The sequence below is a fragment of the Camarhynchus parvulus genome, chromosome 1A (assembly GCF_901933205.1).
Source record: "Camarhynchus parvulus chromosome 1A, STF_HiC, whole genome shotgun sequence".
Classification (NCBI taxonomy): domain Eukaryota; kingdom Metazoa; phylum Chordata; class Aves; order Passeriformes; family Thraupidae; genus Camarhynchus; species Camarhynchus parvulus.
In genome coordinates, this window is record NC_044586.1 from 1341298 (window position 1) to 1345920 (window position 4623).

Consider the following 4623-nt stretch of genomic DNA (forward strand, 5'->3'; position numbering starts at 1 on the left):
CAATACACAAATGCTTTAGAAAAAATCTAATTCCAACTTCTCTCTCTCGCCCCACACTGGGTGTCAAAAGATATGCTGGTTTCTAAGTAAACTGATGGAAGAATAAGCCCCACTCAATCCCACTGAGAGAGATTTCAGGCTGGAGTTACCTGTGTCAGGGAGTGGGAGAGGTGATCTCTTCAGAGACATCTTGGGAGCTTGGAATGTGTGCAGGGGGTGGGTCAGACCTTGCTCTGCTGAGGTTGTGCCCTGTCCCCATACACACCAGCTCCACAGACAGGCTGAGAGAGCTGGAGTGCTCTGGGGAGACCTTGCAGCAGCCTTCCAGTGTGTTAAGGGAACCATCAAGAAGGCTGGGGAGGGATTTTTTGTCAGGGCATGTACTGACAGGACAAGGGTAAATTACCTTAAGCAGAAGTTCTACAACAGCGGGCTGGAACTCGATGATCTTTAAGGTCACTTACAACCCTAATCATTCCATGATTGTATTAAAAAAAAATTATGTAAATATAAAGTGTATCTTGGCATAAATAAAATACATGTACAATGTAAAGTTGTGCCCAGGTGCACTGACCAAGCACAGAAGGGAACAGAGGGCACACAGGTGCAGTGCACCAACATGAGGGGTATAAAAGGTTGGGCTAAAGAACAAGAAGGGCAGATGCTTGAAGCCTTCTGAAGTGATATGATGTTACTGTGTGTGGGTTGAAGCCTTCTGAAGTGGAATGGTGTAACTCTGTATGGGTTGAAGCTTTCTGTTGGTGACACTCTGTGTGTCGTGGCTGTCTCAACTGTGACATATACACACATATATGCCCACTGTCTTGTTGCCCTGTAAACAGTGGTCCAAAATGGGACTTTTTGAGCCCTTCTGGACTGCAGAGGCTGTGACCAGCAACCTCCCTCTGAGTGTGGCCTCTCAGTGAGTGAACTCTCAAGTTTACTGCTCTCAGAGAATCCCTGATGAATCCTTGGCTGAGACCCCCACTCCTTGAGGCTTGATCCCAGGCTTGTGGAGAAGATAAAAAGGCATCTGAAGTATTTCCCTGCCTCTGAGGGGAATTTTTTGCAGATACCTTGTACAGACTCTTTATATCTGTGTACATAGTGTGCCTATGCTACAGTAAATGTGGGAGAAATGCTTGTCACAGCTACAGCTGCTCTGAAGCTGCACAGGTAAATTTGGCCATAAGAAAAACCCAAATTGGCTAGCCTAGTTTGTAAAGAAGCGAGGCAATGCCAGGTTCTCCTGCCAGGCAAGGCAATGCCCCAGGATAGGTTCTCCTGCTTATATATTTTCTCCTGGAAAATATGTAAGTTTAAACATTTTTTATATAACTTCAACCAGGGTTGTTCACCTTTGCCCTGGGGGAAGAGAACTGAAGCTTCTTTCCAGGGCACTGTTTATCTGGGTGAGGCCTGATGAACTCAGCATATCAACAGACTGGGAATAGCCCCAAGAAGATAAAGGCCATCAACAGAACATCAGCAGCCATTTAGGAACATCTACCCCAGACTCTGCCTCTGGCACAGCTGGAGATACCTCCTGAAAAGCCTTAAGAAAAATCAAGGAATGAAAATCTAATTAACATCAGAAGGAAAGAAATCCAGATCCAATAGGACACCAAATATAAGAACTTTGCAACCTGGGACCAATGAATGCTGACTGAATTAATTTCTATGAGTTTTGACTGTATAAACCATCTGGAAAATCTTGTAAAAGCGGTGTGTGATGGAATAATTCTCTCTGGACAACTGGGCTATGTGTGTGGATGAGATGCTTTCTGTGGTACATCCTGGCCAGAACAACATCCTGGCCAGATAATAAAATAATGCCTTGACTCTCTAACTTTGAAAATGTTATCGGAGGGTGCCTTAGGTTGCAGTGCAAGATGTAACCAAAAGCATGTATACTGTTACCATCTGTTAAAACCAGGTGGGGCAGTTTTCCTTATCTCTTCCAGGACTCATCGCTGATAACTCCCTCCGGGAGGTTATCTTCTGCTAATGGGCCATTGAGTGTCCCCTCATGGCTGATAAAATTCCATCATCCCATTGTGAGATGCTCCGCCCAGGGGGAGGAGTCCAGCATTCCAAACTGGATATAAAGGGAAGTTTGGAACACCACAGGCAGCCTTTTCCACTGGATTCCCAGAGGAGCAGCTTTCTTCTCTGCTGCATTCCCAGAGGGAGACCATGCCCATCTACAGCACCACTGGACCTTCAGAGTAAAACTCCACCTTTCTACAGGATCACTGCTCCAACAGAACATCTGTCACTGAAGGAGGGCTACAGCCACCATTTATTGGGACTGCTGCCACTACCCTGACCCACAGGGGGCTCAGGTCTATTCTGACTCTGGCAGTGTTTTTGTACTGCTGCATTTTATTTTAAATTGTAGTTGTGACTTGGGATCTCCCACTGGTTTGCTTTCAAACCAGCACAGAGGGTTTTTGTTTTTCCCACAGTTGTGGTTCCAAAATTCTCAAGCACTTAAGTTTTTTAAAGTAACATAGGGCTGTAGGTAAATTTCTATTTAGCAATTGGCTCCTGCCATTTCCAGAGGGGGCAGGATCTGGACAGGCCCAGGGTTGGGAGCAGGATTGGAACAGGGTTGGTGTCATGGGGAAGTCAGATTTTCTCAGCCCCAAGGCCATCTCCAACCGTATCAAATCCAAGGGGCTGCAGAAACTGCGCTGGTACTGCCAGATGTGCCAGAAGCAGTGCCGCGACGAGAACGGCTTCAGGTGTCACTGCATGTCCCAGTCCCACCAGAGACAGCTGCTGCTGGCTGCAGAGAACCCTCAGCAGTTCATGGATTACTTCTCTGAGGAATTCCGAAGGGATTTCCTGGAGTTGCTCAGGAGGCGGTTTGGAACAAGGAGAGTGCACAACAATGTCGTGTACAACGAGTACGTCAGCCATCGGGAGCACATCCACATGAATGCCACCCGCTGGGAGACCCTGACTGACTTCACCAAGTGGCTGGGGAGAGAAGGGCTTTGCAGAGTTGATGAGACCCCTAAAGGCTGGTACATCCAGTACATCGACAGGGACCCAGAGACCATTCACAGGCAGCAGGAACAGGAGAGGAAGAAGAAACAGGACCTTGATGATGAGGAAAAGACTGCTAAATTAATTGAACAACAAGTTAGAAGAGGTTTGGAGGGAAAAGAACTGGAAATGACAGTCTATACTGAATTGAACAGAGAAAATGAAGAAGAAAAAGTTACATTCAAATTAAACAAAGGATCAAGTACTTCAGTTGCAGCATCTTCTCAAACAAGTGTCCTTGCACTGAAGATGGTGGAGGGTGCAGTTAAAAGAACAGGAGCAGCTCATTGCTCTGGTCAGCCCAAAAAGAAAAAGAAGAAATCTGCACTTGATGAGATCATGGAGCTTGAAGAGGAGAAGAAAAGAACATCTCGAACAGACTACTGGCTACAGCCTGACATCATTGTAAGAATTATGACACAAAAGCTCGCAGGGAAGTACCACAAGAAGAAGGCAGTTGTTAAGGAAGTGATTGACAAATACGCAGCAATTGTGAAGGTGATTGACTCTGGGGACAAACTGAAGCTTGATCAGATACATCTAGAAACTGTAATACCAGCACCAGGCAAGAAAGTACTGGTGTTAAATGGTGGGTACAGAGGAAATGAAGGCATTTTGGAGTCCATCAATGAGAAGAGGTTTTCAGTGACAATAACCATCAACTCAGGACCTTTAAAAGGGCGCAGAGTTGAAGATATCCAGTATGAAGATGTTTCCAAACTCGCCTGAGGTGCTAAATCATGCATCAGAGATCTGAGTTCTCAAAACCTTCTTCCTGAAATCTTTCAGGCAGACACAATGCTCTGTAGTATCGTAAATTCTAAATGAGTCCTTTGCTAAATTGTTACATTTAAGTTATAAGTTAAGCTAAATGCTGTAAAGTTTAAGGTGCTGTTGAGTTTAAATGCTGTAAAGTGCTATTGAACATTTAGTTCATATTCCTTTTTATCCTTACCCCTTTATCCTTTTGTCACACCCCCCCAGACACCCTACCTCCATGTAAATAGTTTTCAGTTTATTTTGGTTTGGATTGATTGACTCTGGATTTTTGTTTCTTGCTTTTCCTTGGTGTACCTTCACCATCTAATAAATAAGTGAACCTTGCAAACAATGTTATAAATGTCAATATAAGTATTGGCTCTCACATTTATGTATTTGTTTTTTGCAAGTTATTATTGATCAAAATTATTTTAATATAATGCTATTTGTAACCCATTTTAACTGCTTTAACATTGTATGAAAAGCAGTTTTTGACAGTTTTTTCTGTCAAGTTTTGCTGCCAATGCTCTGGCCATGTGTAGTTTATAAATATTACTGTTTTAAATATAATATAGTTTAGACTTTTGCATAATATTAAAATAGAAACTATGTACTATTAAATACTTTTATTTTAACTAACTCAGAGTTGTGAAATACCTATGTTGGTTTGATGTATTGGTGGACTATCTTATCTGAATGATGAGATAACAGTGACAAAAATCAGGACACCAAGAGAAAGATTTACTGCTGACTCTGCAGTTTTCAGGAACTGTCAGAACAACAGAATGGAACCTCAAGAAGAAATAAAAT

The 4623-nt window shown here is 43.3% G+C and overlaps 1 pseudogene; it reads left to right on the forward strand.

The window, feature by feature from the left end:
• The first annotated feature begins 2622 nt into the window (after window positions 1-2622).
• Window positions 2623-3783, forward strand: LOC115910726 (annotated as a pseudogene).
• The last annotated feature ends 840 nt before the right edge of the window (window positions 3784-4623 follow it).